The sequence below is a fragment of the Mytilus californianus genome, unplaced genomic scaffold, assembly GCF_021869535.1.
Source record: "Mytilus californianus isolate M0D057914Y unplaced genomic scaffold, xbMytCali1.0.p SCAF_7, whole genome shotgun sequence".
In the NCBI taxonomy this organism is placed as follows: Eukaryota; Metazoa; Mollusca; class Bivalvia; order Mytilida; family Mytilidae; genus Mytilus; species Mytilus californianus.
The window spans coordinates 24,858,196-24,875,108 of record NW_026262723.1 but is presented as its reverse complement, the minus strand read 5'-3'; the positions used below and the strand labels follow the sequence as shown (position 1 = coordinate 24,875,108).

Here is a 16,913-nt window from a genome sequence, read left to right as displayed (position 1 = left end):
TATTTATTTGTGCATTTACTTTCTATATATTTTTGATTAATTATTTACAAACATATGCAAATTACATAACCGCTAGTGTCCATGTTTAAAGATAAAACTTACAGTACATACTATATTATTTGTTACAAATAATATTACAAATCAAAATATGATATTAATCTGACATATATTGAGCAGGTGGAATTTAGCAGTCTCAAACTCAAGTAACAGATATTTTAATATATTGAATCATACAAAGGGTTATCTACACTATGGCACTTTTATCGTTCTATCTGCGTGTTTTATGGGCTCGATAATTGTAGAATTCACAACCATTCCTTATATTTTATTATCATATAATATCAAATTGATACTAAACTGATTTCAGTTGAGACTTAGGTTTAAAAAAGCTTAAGATGTTAAAAATTTGAAAGCTCAATACAAACCAGTTGTAGACAATAATCGGGCTTTACAAATGTGATGACTGCAAAAAAGACATGTTATCGATCGTCTGTACTAATTAACATACAAAGACTGCAGTTGCATATATTTAAATATTGATCAAAGTTATCATATGCATTTATATTTTAAAAGAACAAAGACATGTTATGACAACAATAAACAATTTGCTATAGATACGGGTATTGTTTTGGGTGTTAATGTGTTGAATACATTAATGCAAGACGATAATGTAAATCAAAATTTGCAAAACATACAGACAAAATGGTGAGTTGTACTCTATCAAAGTATGAATGTTCTTCTAATGAATTGTTTCTTCTAGAAGTAGGTCAAATATCGATACCTCACTGCAATATAAGAAATAAAAATTCATAAATTTGATTCGTCTTAGTGCTTTTCTGGAACTAACTTCTTCAGGAACACTAAATTTCGAATATTGAAAAGTTAAGTATGCATAAATAACAGAATACGGGAAGAGCTATACAGTGTCAACTGGGGAAAAGTTATCCACACAAATTAAAATAAAAAAGTAGCAGAGCAAATTTTTCCAGTCTATGTTATATTTACAGTCTCCAAATTTAAAAGATTTAAAAAAAAACCTGATTTTGAAAACTACAAGTCATTCGACACTGTCAATTGATGCTGGAAACAATATTTATTTAATATCTCAAATTTAATATTTTTTTAAATGCATCAGAGAGCCACGTCAATCAAAAATGATTTAATTCATATCTGGACGAAAACACTTTGTGTTTCATCCGACAAAGTTGGTTTTTTGAAAATACATGACTTCTTATTGCTTTTTATGAAACTATTGAGAACAGGTCAATTTATAATACATTATTTGCAGTTTTGATCCATTATTTTGAGAGACAAAAAAAAACTTAAAGAACATACATGAAGCTGTCATACTCTGAATTCTATTCAAAGTATAAAAAAAAAACATTCTTAACAGAGATCTTGTGTGAACTCAGCTCAAAGGAAAATCGACAAACATTATAAATAAAAGTAAATACTGTCATTTGTTCTTTGAGAGAAATGGAAAAATTGTAATAAATACCATATAACAGAATATGTATTTGTCGACAACGAAATAATAAGGTTTGTATATGTATATATCTATTAAATTTTAACAACTCATGCAGATAGAGTTAGTAAAATTTGCGAGGCAATATTTTGACATTTTGTGTACGTTGTTCTGATATATTTGTTGAAGCGGCTGTTTATTCGTGCAATTTGACATAAGATGAAACACATTTGTTTATTTACGTATAATATTCTTTTTCAGCATTACTTTAAAGCAATAATTTGTTTTTGCTTTGTCTTCCTACTGATTAATTGTGGTAAGTTTTGCTGTTTTGCCTCTATACTGACACATTTTTTCCCCTCTCATTTACATTGTTATTGTTATTTTTATTTCATTGACGTTGTAACTGATGTATTTGCTTATGATTATTTCATTAATATTTTTTGTTCGCATTTAGAAAATTCACGTCAAATAATGTGTAGCAGAATTTTCAAACTATTCAGAACCATGTGAACGGAGCAAAAGAGAAATTAAAACACAACAAAAGAAAAATAACGAATAGTTATCAAAAATGGATTCACCCTGAAGCACCTATTTCCATCATCTCAGATTGTTTGGACGGCCGTAATGTTCTAATTATAAATTCTACGGATTGTTTTATGCGCCTGATCATGTTGTTATTTACTAATTTAGTTTATACTATAAGTTCTTTGGCAATTATCATCTCAATTTTCATCTATTTTCATGGGTACCAATTTTCATGGATTGAGAAGAAAAGTGTATCTTCATGGATATTAGATTTCGTGGTTATGCCAAATTCTTCTTACATGAAAGCCTATATACAATTTGAATTTCGTTGAATATTTAAATTCATGGTTTACCTATACCCACAAAATCCACAATAATCGGTAATCCACGAATTATAATGAATCCATAGTATTTGCTATGTGATGAATAGGTCAAAAAATTTCTTAAATTTTGTTGTATATTCCATTTCTTCACAGTAACTGGAGATGAAAATGACACAACTGTTGAACCTACAGATCCGGCTACAACTGATTTGTCAGGTATAAAGTGTTTCTCTTATCTAAGGATATTCGCTACTCTTGTTTTATCCATGTAGTGCCAATCACAATTTTGCCTTCTAATCCCCACTTTTCTTTTCATAATTTTATTTCATATAGGTATTTAAAAATCTTATAAATTCCCTGTTATTTTGTAATAGTTCTTCTTTGCAAAAAGGTGCCAATGTTAAATGTATGAACAATCTAGAGTGAATTATTTCCCGCTAAATTTTCAATTGATTATATCTTAAAAAACAAGGACGTGCACCTGTCATTTTTTGTACTATTTAAGTTCACTTATTTAATATATACTTTCAATTTATGACAGTATTTTAAAAAAGCTTGTTATGTTGAAACAGAGGAGCGAACATCTTCTATTAATTAGTTTGAATTAAATTTATTTGTTAACAGTTTACCATTGATTGCAATTTAACAACACGAAACAATAAAACATATTGGTCTTTGTTTCATGATGAGCAGACAAGTGCTACATTTCCGAAATGGAAAAAGACGAACTCAGTTATTGTTTTAAGGTTAAATTCTTAACGATGTACATGTAGCTTATATTTCAGTGTCTTATGACAACAAATGCAGCAAAGGGATACTGTTAATTCAAAAGCTTTTGCGCGCATTTATCATCATGATTATACGGAAGTGGTTTAATAGAAACTAAATATTTCGTTTTCAGATAATGCTGCGTACACACAATGATATCAAAATTTTTGAATGCGATTTTTCATTTTTGCGAAATCTATTCCGTCGCCTTTCTTGCAATAATAAAACAAATCTGAATATACAGTAGAATGTGACTCAATTGACACAAGATTTGGTAATATAGACAAGATTGATGTTGTAAATTGAAACATATGTACTACATGCACCAATCTAAGAATTCGAAATATTATTCATGTATTTCTAACACATCTCCAAGAAAAGAAAGTATTGTTAAACCAGTGCCTGCTTAGGTAGTGTTGAGGAAAGATTTTTTTTCATTGTCTTTGTTAAACTTATTCTTAACTTTTATAGACCAAAGACGCTTTTGAGCTTGACATATTGTATAGATATCTGTCTATTGTTTTCCTTTAAACATCTTTAATTTATTCGTGTTGTTGAGCTGCTGTCACATTGACAAGTACAATACATTTTTGTTCATGCTATTTTCTATATGTGATGTATATTTACAGCAGTAGTCTTGCAGGGTCATACATGTTTAGTGTTATTCTGACTAAATATTTCTCTCTCTCTGATAAATTATATTATTTTTCTCGGGTACTAGTAAATTGTTACCTAGTCTCGAATTCATCATCATCTTAAGTCCACAGCGAGTGTAACCCATTAAGTGATGCTTTAAATTCACAATGTTTCGTTCACGTTATTTACTTTTGTGTTGGTTATTTTGTTTTAAGTTTATAATGCCCTTACTTCTAATTTGTATAATTTGACAATTTAACAAATAAATATCTAACATGGCATATTGTTCATCATCAGGTAAACGCATCAGTTAACAGAGCTATCATCTTCGTATATAACATTTAATGACTGTTGATATGATATCAACACCATACACATCATACATAGGAAATAATGTGAATGAAAAAAAATCGTGCCATCCACATCAAAGAAAAGAAAATGCGTAATAGTACATGTATCAATTTAAATATCAGCACTTATCCATCAATATTTCATCTTAAAGTAACTTATTTGTCGATCGAGTCTTGCTGTATATGTTTTCTTCATTGTCGAAGGCTGAATGGTGACCTACAGTTGATTTATTTAAGTTTTACGTCATTTGGTATCTGGTGGAGAAATGTCTCATTGGAAATATACCACATTTTCTTATTTTTACATTAACTGTCATTCAGTTATGATTTCAACATAGCGTGTATATCGATTTAAAACCATTCTTTGTTTTCTCCAAACACAATAATTTCCACTGTTACTTAGAATACCATTGAAGTGGACGTTGTTGATGATCTGATAGAAAAAAAAATCGTTTTAAAGGGAAATCATCACATGATTTTATAGACACCGTGGGAACAAACATATTATGTCGATATTGTAGGGAAGAAGAATTAAAATGATATCACAAAAAAAATAAATCCAACTAATCTAAATTGAATTATATTCTCATTAGAAATGGTACTGGCTCATCAAAAAAAAGTATTTTACTAGTTTGGGAAAAAGTGAGATCAGAACTATTGTATAACTATTTTTGAAAACTTTAATCAAGTTTGAAATACATTGCTCCTTCAGATTAGTGCTGTACATTTGGAAATTACGAGTAATAGGTGGTGTCTTTATATTAGATAGTATGATCCGCAATTCCTCCTATATAGTGTTAACCATCTATTCAATGAGTGGACTATGTCAAGGTCTAACGATGATAATTATGTGTTCTCTATTACTGTGAAAAGAAGTGGAATGGATGTTTAACCATAGGCAAAGGCGGACGCATTCTTACTTAATAAAAACAAATGCATTTTTTTGCAGGTTCCGATGACAGTGCAGGCGCAACATTATTTCCTAGTTTTCGTCAGATGGTTTTATGCGTTTTAACAAGCATAATGTCACCTGAAAGAACCTATAGCATACCATCTGGAGTGTTTTCACAAAAATGACGGGAAATCGTATGATCATCATTATTGGATAGATTTTTTCTTTGTCAATAATAATTTTTTTTTTTTTACTTTACATGTTTTTTTTTTGTTTTTTTTTTGCTTCATATGTTTTTATTCCATACATTTCTGCATTTGCTTTTAATATAATTAATTATAAAAGTGATTGATACATTTGAGTACCAAAGGATTTTAATAAAAGGCTACAATTTAGAAATGTTTAATGCGTTTATGAGAAGAAATTCAAATTAATTTATATTCTGTAATCGCAATTTGAAGTTTCCTGTTGAATTCGTTGTAAATTAAATGCCACAGCAGTATACTCTTCAAACCCAGTTCATTCCAAACACTTTTTTAAATTTTTTCTTAGTAAATATTTGAATTGCTACGTTCATTTACGGATGTTCAAAACCGTAAATATATGTTTGATATACCATGAAGAGAAACATTTAGGGAATGAGGGAATTGCATTCGATTGTCTGTTTCCTTGCACGTTTAGAAAAGTACAAACACAACTACCGACCTCCAAATGTAAATTCAAAAAGACGGAAGTTCCTAAAACGTGACCAAACGTTAACCAAACGCTCTTATATAACAACCAACTATTGGAAAACAACTATCATATGTATGACATTGTACAGAGATTATTCCCGACGAATATGTTGAGTTCAATTTGGTTATACAACAATCAAGTTTAACGTTACACATGTGACAGTTATTGATAGTTCCGTTATATTGACAAAATTGTTTAAGTGCATGACTATAGAATTGTTTAATATATCTATGTATACCAACGCCCAAGACTAAACAAATGTTTATATATAGGAATACTGCATAAAATATGCATTCATTCTTCAAAAGTGGATAATATACAAACGTGTTCTTAATGTAACCCTTGTTTAACTCATTATTGCTGCACATCAAAGTTTCAATCGACAAATATATGTAAATCAATAAAATGCGCCGAAAAGTTACGATTCATTTATATCGATGTTTTCGATGGTGCTGACGTGAAACATAATGTTCCTGTCATTTTTAGATACTTACTGTTTATACCGTGTTAAATTATTCTATAGAAACATCAAGGTTTTTACTACCCTGGAATTTGACTGCCGTAGTAAGTTATTGCGATTTGTTGGGGGGGGGGGATTATGGTATATTTTGTACTGTTAACGAATGTAACACTTCTCAATGATTGTGGACTAATTCGGGTGAGCATGAAGGGTCAGTTGTTCTCGCTTTTCTATTATTATTATTTTATTAACGTGTAATTCTAAAGCGAAATGATGAATGTTTCTTTTCGAATCCTAAATAATAGTCAAACAGATATATAATCGGAACATGTGACTTCTCTCATTCTATTTTTTGAACCGTTAACATTCCCAGAACAGGGCCCACATCCGCCAAAAAATCACCAAATATACCAGGCTAATAATTTGGTTCACCAAATGCTCGTGTCATCCCATTTGGTCTCATCAGTGGCGCTCGAATCAAAACAGTTGAAAAGACAAATAAAAAACTAACTTGAAGAGCATTCAAAACCACAAATTCAAAACATTTGTATCAAGTATCTCCGTGGCAATATATACTTGTTATAAAACTTTAGTGGTTCGAATAATTAAACAGTTGTACTCATTAACGTCTTTCAAGAGTTTGTTTGTTCTGGAAATATTGCAATGCATTATATTGTATGTGTTAACTTCACCCATAAGAAAACAATTGAAAAAAATTGATAAATAAATTAAACAAATAAACCAATGTACGAATATATGATATATAAATAAATGAAGAGTGCTCAATACAAGAAATACATGATCAATGTGTGCCGATCATGTTTACATTCACGTAATTCAATGAGCGCTTCGTTTTACATGTTGGTGCATATTCCTTCTGTGTCCATTCACTACCATATATCAATCCTCGCAATGAATTACTCGTTTAATACATTTGTATGTGTCTGCAGCAAATATTTGTTTACCTCTTTAATCGTAATTGTCTTTAATTTCTTAGTATTTTGGGTTATACAAACATTTTAACAATATCAATGTTTGAATGAATCTATTTATTATGTAGTACACATATTCTCTAGGCTCTAGAGCAATTGAAAACTTAACATCAGGTATCGAAGACCTTAATAATTGATGTCTCTTTATTATTTGAAAATCCAAAACCTTACACAAAACTTGCCGTGCAGATATACATTTGGGAAATGAATAAACACCAAAGTTTAATGATGAATCAATTCTTAACTTCTGATTAATTGTGAATGAGTTATGATTTAATCAGCATTTGGTCTAAAAAGGAGTCTGCATTCCAATCACGTACTAATTGTGAACTACATTAGTAGTTTATCAAACCTCTGCAAACACCACCACTGGACCGATAACTAATTATAATTTGTAAATTTGCAATACGTGTGCGTAAATGTTCAAATATATTTTCAATTTTTAATTAGAAGATTTTATAAAGGAAATGACTGTCATTGAGAAATAAATGTAATTACTTTATTACTTATCTGTGTTTAGATTGACACACCAAAAATGTGATTCGGTAAAATTTAATATACAAACAAGATCTTGAAGTATTGATGGAATATAAAGATCCCAATAACAAATAATTGGTTATTCATCCGTTATCTGGTCGTGTTTATAGACGTTCATTATGATTTGTCATTCAGCCTTTGAAAGAAATGCAAATTATATCATTTAGGCTTTTAACCTATGACACAGCTGTCTATTTATATGCATGTGTAATTGGTTTATTCACAATCAATGCATAGTCAGTTTAAAAGTTTTTGCAGTTGATACAATTCAGCCTTATTGAGTTTTAATTGAAATATACTAATAGACTATACAGATGCAAGGTAAAGTTCGGTGATTTGTTTTTCAAATCATGATTAATCTTCACATAAATGTTTTTCTTGTTTTCATGTTCTAACTTCTTTCGTTTAGAACAGTGCAAAACTTGACTTACCTGAGGTAATTGAACATACCGGATCATTGATGTTGCATGAGTTTCTAAAAGTGAAATTTAAAACCATGTTTTTCTTATTTCATTTTTTTTCGTAAAACATTTCTATGAATCAATACCCTACTTAAATCAGTAAAAAAAATATTGCAAATCCATATTGTCGAGACTGAGCAAAGAAAATCTGAATCAGGCCATAAGAATATTGCAAGAAGGAAGACGTCAACGTGGTGCGGCTAGAAATTTCGAGTCGGAATCTCTTCTTACAGTCCATACAACAACGGTACAGACAGACGAGACTTGTTAATGACCACATATGATCAGAACAACGCCATGTCAATCAAATGAAATTACGAAGCGCTATCAGCGAGAAGGGTTTACGACTACAATGTTAACTGTTAACCACTTTTTTGGATGTCATGGCAGACAGATGCACACAATTTTTTTTCAATATACTTAAATACTAAAGAATCGACTGCAGAAAAACATTTTATGACCTACGTGTTTATCCGTATAATTGTTGTAACGGGTATGATAGAGGCCAAAACCGAAAAGACAAAACAGAACTCAAAACATGCATAAAAGAACTGGTTGACTTGTCTGTCAATCGTTTAGGCGTTGGTTATAAGGTGAAAACCAGGGTTTCAGTGCAAACCACATGGTTTAAACATAAAATGTGGCTGATCAATTCAACTTTCGAACTACAAACTGTATTTAGACAATAGACAATGAGGTACTGGATGAATTTTATGTTGATATATTTATTGCTCAAGAATTTCATATTTGAAAATATAAAATAAAAAAGAATAATCTATTGTTGCGTTTTGTAAGTCCGTAAGTCTATAATGACACTTGGAAATCTGTTTACCATTATAATATTAACGTATACCAATGATATTGTAAATTGTTTTAGAATTTGAAAATCAATAAAACTTTATTCTCACTATTAAATGTATTATCTGTTTTAATATACATATTGCCTAGTTTGCACACATTTACTCAAATAATAAGACAAAAAACAAGACGTAGAGGAAAATATAGACTTGGTTTAATTTGTTTTTTACAATATAATTTCAAGTTTTATATACTTTATGAGATGTCAATTATCACAATAGGAATTGAAATGGATGTATTTGCACAATATACATGTATAAATACTTTGATATTCCGTGACCATGGTGATAGTGACCTTATACAGAGATACTGTACATGGTATAAAATGGCGTCCTTTTCTCAAAAGAAAGACAGCATGGCCTTGTGTAAGTATCTTGTTTTTAAGCCGCAAAAGTCTTATAATTTCTTTTATCTGTGAATAATCTGCTTATCATTATTCGATTAATTTTAAAGACGCCGTTCTCAAATATTTCTGAGACGTCGCGTGTCCAGGACATGCAAACTTTCTGTCACAATCATTGAATTGAGACCTTTACAATCAATTTGCAATATGTTTGAGTAAATGTTCAAATGATTTAAGGCCGAAAAGATTTTGTAAGAAATAATTGTCATATGGAAAATATTTAATCCCTACATATGGTGATAACAATGAATAAAATATATCGAATGAATTAATTATCAACAGTTAATCACCTGTCATATGGTCTTTTTTGAGATTTTATAAAAACTCTATTACGACTTGTCACGCTAGCATTAAAACAAATGTAAATTAAATTGATTACCTCTTTGACCTGTGACTTTGCTATCTGTATGTATGCACCTTTTAATAGCTTATTTACATTCCATGTGCAACCTGTCAGTAAAGAACTTTAAAATTGAGATAAATCAACACTGTTAAGTTTGAATTAAAAATACAATCGAATGACAATCTTTTTTATAATTACAAAGTTAACTTAACTGACATCAATTATATTGAAACTAAACTAGTTATCAAAGAGGGACGAAAGATACCAGAGGGACAGTCAAACTCATAGATCGAAAACAAACTGACAACGCCATGGCCAAAAATAAAAAGACAAACAGACAAATAATAGGACAGATGACACAACATAGAAAATCAAAGACTAAGCTGCACGAACCCCACCAAAAACTGGGGGTGATCTCAGGTGCTCCGGAAGGGTAAGCAGATCCTGCTCCACATGTGGCACCCGTCACTGTATCATAATGCTCTGTTCTGAAAAAGTAAATGAAAATAACACGTTATAAATTTGATGCATCCTTAGCGCTTTTATGGATTGACCATCATCAGAAACAATCAGAACCTACAACTCTGAAAGTCTGGAATGTATTCACAATGGAGAAGCTATACGACAAAATGTGATAAAAACAGATTGGCAGAAAACATTTATTCATGTAATTGGTTCAAACAAATCATCAAAACTGCAATATAAAGAGACTGTTACTAGCACAAGTCAATTAATTAAATTGAAATTGTTAAAAAGAACAAAACACACATTCTGATTAGAATACATATCTTGTGTCCAAGCTTTGCTTACAAGGATCTAAACACGCTCCGTTCTACTTTCTGTTCTGAAATTTGTAACATCAGCCAATGAAATTTTAGCCTTCAAATTTTTGAAGGTGTGTACATTTATTTATTCGACAAAAGCATAGAATCCCGAAAATTTTAAAACAAAAAGAAGAACGGAGCGTTTTCAGATCATTGTAAGCAACGCATGCACATAGGATCTGTGTTTTAGTCAGATTGCAAAACACATTGAAAATACTGCAATTTAAGCGATAAGTTCCAATACCATGTAAATAAGTACTAACGGAAAAATGAATTTCCTCCATCATAACAAAAAGCATGCCGGTTTCAGTGAGGAAAAGAGTAACTATAAAGCTGACGAAATTTTTTTTTCTGTATATGTTTTTTTTTCGAACGTGGACTGGCTTTATATTTAGAGTTCAGTATCAACTAGCTGTATATTTGATTCGTGCTGGGTCTTGTATTGTACTTGTATTAGTTTTCAATAGAGGATTTGCAATTAGATAATAGTTTTGACACCAATTAACAATTTGTTGATATATATAAATTTTTACCTGTTTATAAATTTATAATAGGACAGTACGCATGGTGTGTAAATACAATTTTCCAAACATTACAAGAAAATGGTAAGATTAACTTTTGATAGAACCTAACAAATTCTGCAAAGCTTGAACCGTTAGCAATTTCAGAACAAAAATCGAATACTATCATAAAGATGAACATTTGTTGCATGATTTATACGTTATAGTTGTTGTAAACTTATATTAGGACAGTACGCATGGTGTGAAAATACAATTTTCCAAACATTTCAAGAAAATGGTAAGATTAACTTTATAGAACCTAACAAATTCTGCAAAGCTTGAACTATTAGCAATTTCAGAACAAAAATCGAATACTATCAAAAAGATAAAAAAATTGTTGAATGCTTTATACGTTATAGTTGTTGTAAATTTGGTGTTATTGACCTTTTCGTTGTTTCAGAGAAGCAAAAATTTAAAAGAAAATAAATATTACGGAAACACTTCAAATTTTACCTAGATAATGACAGGATGCGATATATATAAAAAATGTTTAACCTTTCAAAATTTCTGAAGGAGATATATTTACAATATGAAAAAGACATTCATTAAATATAACTCGCTTATAATGTATTTCATATTTATGTCAGACGCGCCTCTCTTCTTCAGAAGACTCATCAATGATGCTCGAATAAAACAATAAAAGGCCGCAGTGTCTTGTTATAAATTCGGTCATTAAGAGTCATAATGGCGGCTTAGTTAATACTAAAGTCAATATATTGGCACCTTGGCTACGTTTCTTTTTTTTTTTGCACTAGTAAACCAATTTTGATCTAAAACGATCATTTTGATCTGACTATCTCTTCATAGACTGAACAATTAGTTATTTCGTCATTTTCAGTTTTTCAGTCCATTTTCAGACTTATCCACTGCGGTAACTTCAGGGCTATCTTACACTTTACTTGCAGTCAATTAAGATATGCTCAGTCTATGTTCAGAATGTTAAGTAGATGTTATTTACCTGTTCACATCATCATCATACTGAATTGTCTGAAATGTTTCTAAACATTACTGAATTGACTTCAAGGAAACTGTCTAAACAATGCTGAATTTACCGCAATGGATATGTATGAAAATAGACTGATACGATTAACATGACTGATAGTTTTTGTTCAGACTTTTAAGATTCTGTTAACATCCAAATGAACGTTTCAGACTTACACTTATTACTAGTGATGGATTTTCGGATGACTTGACGGAGTCGTATATTTGTTACATTTAACCAAAGTGAAATAGTTTACGTTTTGAATAATAAACATTCATCGTTTTTTCAGATTTATTCAAAGACAGCCGTGTGCATCTTCTTTTACCTTGTACTTGTTCTATATGTTGATTGTAGTGAGTAGTAATTAATTCATTGTAAATGGTATAAGTTTTCCTCCACTCAACCAAACAAAGGAGATGTCTTTGAGTTGCCAATGAGGCAACTATCCAAAAGTGTCCACATTACGAGGATTTAAGCAATTATTTTATTTCACTGTTTAGCCTTTAACAATGAGCAAACCTATATCATATAATCATCTGTGTTAGACCCAAACATGACAAAATGTGAATCAATTCAAACACCAAATGTATAACAAAACAATAAACGTAAAATAAATATATCAGACAATAATCAACTACAACGACTGAACTACAAGCACATATCAAACATGACGGGATTTAGCATTTGGGTGCTCTACCTTTCTCATACCAACTGGAACAATGAAAAGCAGTACAAAATCAAGAACAATCTATAGAAATTCAGTTGGTAACGGCTTGACTGGGCACGAAGTACGGTTGTAAATTTCCTGTTATTTAATTTTTAATAGTGCACTTTGGTCTCAATTGATAAGTATTTTGAGTGAAAACAAATACATATGCAGAACAAATATACCAGGGTGAGTAATCTAACCCGATCATCTAAAACGAAATACAAAGAGAGTAATACAAATATGTCAAAAAGAAAATACAACACAATGGACAATAGATATATATGTAAAATCACCCAATGGCAATAGATAAAACTATCCATTGCAATAAAGATGGAATAACAAAAACCTCGAAAGAAAGTTGCGGCACTTCATTGAAAAAAAGACAAATCATACGTCGGGAAACACAATTACACAAATCTAGTAATATGCGAGTCGTACTACTATTGTTAATGTTTCAATTTAGTAATGAATCATATGTGTCGGTGAGGCTAAATCATTTAAAAAAATCATTACAAAATCGTCTCACTCACCCAAACACATTGATACATGTAAATTTTCCTAATTTTAGGATATGACCAAAAAACTTAAATGCAAAATGTTATCGCATTTCAGATAAAGAAGAGTTTATTTATATGTTTCGGAGTTTAGTGTGACGTCTATTTTCGCTGAACTAGTACACATTTTTGTTTAGGGGCAAGCTGAAGGCCGCCTCCGGGTGCAGGATTTTCTCGCTGTGTTGAAAACCCATTGGTGGCCTTGGGTTGTTTTTTTCTCTTTGGTCTGATTGTCTCTTTGACACATTCCCCGTTTTCATTCTAAATTTTCTAATCAGATTAACAAAAAATAAATATGACAAAGATTTTGAAAGTGGAATAAAGCAACACAAAACCAAATAAAAATCTGTTGACACAGACAGTTCTCGTCAGTATTTTATTTTGATAATATAATGCTTGATGATAATGATGGATGGGTGTTTAAAGTCCAGTGGAAAATAAAATGCATATTCAGGGCGAGAACGTCTTAATCCGATATGAATTTGTAGCCTGTTTTGTACTGATCAACACGATAATTTTTTTTTACGCTATCCGGACACATTCTGACTCCTAGCCGATCATTCTTTCCTCTTTATCCTTAATATCGCGTGCTTAGCGGAGATGCAGCAAAATACAAATTTAAAATCTGTTATATGACCCGGTCGGTGCTCCAATCACTGGCAACCCGCACTGGTACCACGATACTACAGAGGTGGTATAGTTTAAAGCAAGAGTTAAAATCATAATAGCAAAACTCACTATAAGATGAATTTTAGTTGTTCATTTTGATATATACATCATCTGAAAAGTCTGAAACTAAATGTTGAGAGTTTAAGAAATTTATATGTTATTTTCTTGCGGTAAATTCAGTACTATACAGTACCTTTTCAGAATATTCAGTATGTTGTTGTTTCGTACAGGTAAATAGGAGTTACTGAACAGTCTGATCATAGTCTGAACATATCTTATTTGATAGCAAGTGAATTGTCTGAACAGTTCTGAAGTTCTCGCTGCAGTGGATAAGTCTGAAAATTAATTGAAAGACTGAAATGACCACAAACACTGCATATCTCAGTCTTTCATGACCTGTTCGAGTTAAGATGGGCGATGATCAAAATTGGTTTACTGGTGTTGATTTTGCCTTACAGTCTAAAATAATGTATTGCATCTTTCACAAGAATGTTTAAATTTATTTTTTACCAACAGCCACAACACCAACAGCAGCGCAAGCTGTTGCAACAACGGCGTCAGGTAAATATCTTATTAAATTTCTTTATTCATCTATATAAATAGTTGTATCTCAATATTGAGAATGTTATTCTGTAATTCGAGCACATATTTCTCAGTGTGCATGTCATCATATACAATGTTGATGTCCGACTTAGGTAATAAACTTTTTTTTCTAATTAAGAGTATATGCATATAGGTTGTTCGCGGGTAATATTAGGAATGCCAAATTCCCATGACAATATATATGCTTAACGAAAAAGCAAGGCATAATATTACATATTTTGAAAAGCTTCACTATTTTGTGAATTTTGGAATTGTGTGTTAAGCGTGTATTCAGACTGATTAAACTAAGTTGATGTTTATTTTGCAGGTTCTGGTGGCAATGCAGGGGCAATATTAATCCCTAGTCTACAACAGATTGTTGTTTGCGTTTGTGCAAGTATCATTTTCACTCAAATGACATTGATGATACCTTCCATAGAAATGACAAAAACGGTTTGGAAGTAGATAGACGGTATTAGACCAACGATCCCAAGTTTTTTTTGATGGATTCATAGTGTTTATATATTCCACAACTAGTTAGAAAAAAATATTATGTTTTTATTTCAGTATATACTTTATCTCAAAAAATTTCTGTATATTACCAATCGTTTCTTTATCATTGTTATGTTACTATTTTAAAAGAAAAAAAAAGAAAAAGCACCTTGCGAAATTCTTTCATTTTACTTTCAGATATATTGATGATGTCCTATCACTGAATAACCCATATTTCAGCTAGTACTGACATCTCATATATCCCAGTGAAATTGAAATTAAGGATAATACTGAATCTAGAAGACTTGCTTTATACCTTGATCTTTTCCTCAATATTGACACAGATAGACGACTTTACACTGAAATCTATGACAAACGGGACGATTTCAACTTCCCAATTATCAATTTCCCATTTCTCAGCAGTAACATACCCTCTACCCTATCATATGGTGTTTACATATTTAAGTTGATACGTTATGCTCTTGTATGTTCACACTATACGGACTTCGTATACAGGAGTGTGTTCCTTACGCAGAAACTTCTACAACAGAATTATGAGGAGGAAAGATTAAAATTTTATGGACACCATCACGAATTGGTTGATCTTTAAGATGTGTCTATGTGTAAACTAACTAACAACATTTTACCACGACTTAGATTGTGGTTTACCATCTACGTCATCTGGTCTTCTAAGTACCGATTGTGACCTATTCCCGAATATGACTGTTTTATTTGCTGAGTGTAAATTCGCATTGCTATTAGACGTGTCTCCGTATATGTACATCCAACATTCATGTATTTAGTACCGATTTTCACTTGTAATTCTGGTTGGATGTTGTTTTGTGTCTTATCGTTTGTGGTTTTAATTTTTTTTTAATTTTCTGTATGTATGTACAAGTAAAGATATTAATCACCTAGTAGTTCATTTATATGATTTTTAGTTTAAAGCAACTATATGCACAGAATTTATTTGTTTTTACACAGTTTGATTTAGAAGACAAACCGACATGGTTATAAAATACAAATAATTACACCATTGCTAACACAATTCTATATTAATATGCTTGTAATGGTTAGAACATACACCAAATAGCATCATTACAAACTAAATCCATATTTTATATTCTATTTTTAGAAATTTACCTGTGACGTCACTTTTTGTGGCGCTGATACATTCGTGTGACGCATAGTTCATTATTCTATTGTGCTGTATTTGTGTTCTGTCGTAAATTAATTTTAGGTGTTCGTTGTTATTCTGTGGTCTACATGTTGAAATGTACCATTATATTATGTATTCTCCCTGTTTGAATGTTCTTGCGTTTAATTGTTCTGTATTCCTGTCACGTAATGTTGTCATTTTAGCGGTATTTTTATCATTGCCATATTAGCGGGAGGTTTGACTAGCCATAAAACCAGGTTCAACCCATCATTTTTTTTAAAATGTCCTGTACCAAGTCAGGAATATGGCAGTTGTTATCACATAGTCCGTTTCTATGTATGTTGGCGTCTGTTTTTGTAGCAGTTCAGTGTTTCTGTTGTTCCGTTTTGTTTCCTATTATAGTTGATGTGTTTCCCTCAGTTTTAGTTTGTGACCCAGATTTGTTTCAGTTAAATCGATTTATGACAATTGAACAGCGGTATACTTCAGTTGCCTTTATTAATCATTATTCTTTTAACATATCTGTAAATAAGTATATGTGTGTGGACGCGTACGGGTTTGTATTCTTTATATCTGCATTACCTTTTTCAAACCATGTCGAATAACCATTTCGTCTTGAGCGTGCCCTATG

At 31.0% G+C, this 16,913-nt stretch overlaps 1 long non-coding RNA gene across 4 annotated transcripts; it reads left to right on the top strand.

Moving 5' to 3' along the window:
* The first annotated feature begins 577 nt into the window (after nt 1-577).
* Nucleotides 578-16,040, top strand: LOC127710187 (uncharacterized). Of its 4 annotated transcripts, none has more exons than XR_007986025.1 (7): nt 578-705; nt 1,727-1,781; nt 2,470-2,532; nt 5,020-11,180; nt 12,407-12,470; nt 14,566-14,610; nt 14,960-16,040. It is a non-coding gene; the product is annotated as an uncharacterized LOC127710187 (long non-coding RNA). The 4 variants fall into 4 exon arrangements; XR_007986028.1 differs by having other exon boundaries at nt 689-725; XR_007986027.1 differs by lacking the exon at nt 578-705 and adding an exon at nt 710-762.
* Nucleotides 16,041-16,913: the final 873 nt, after the last annotated feature.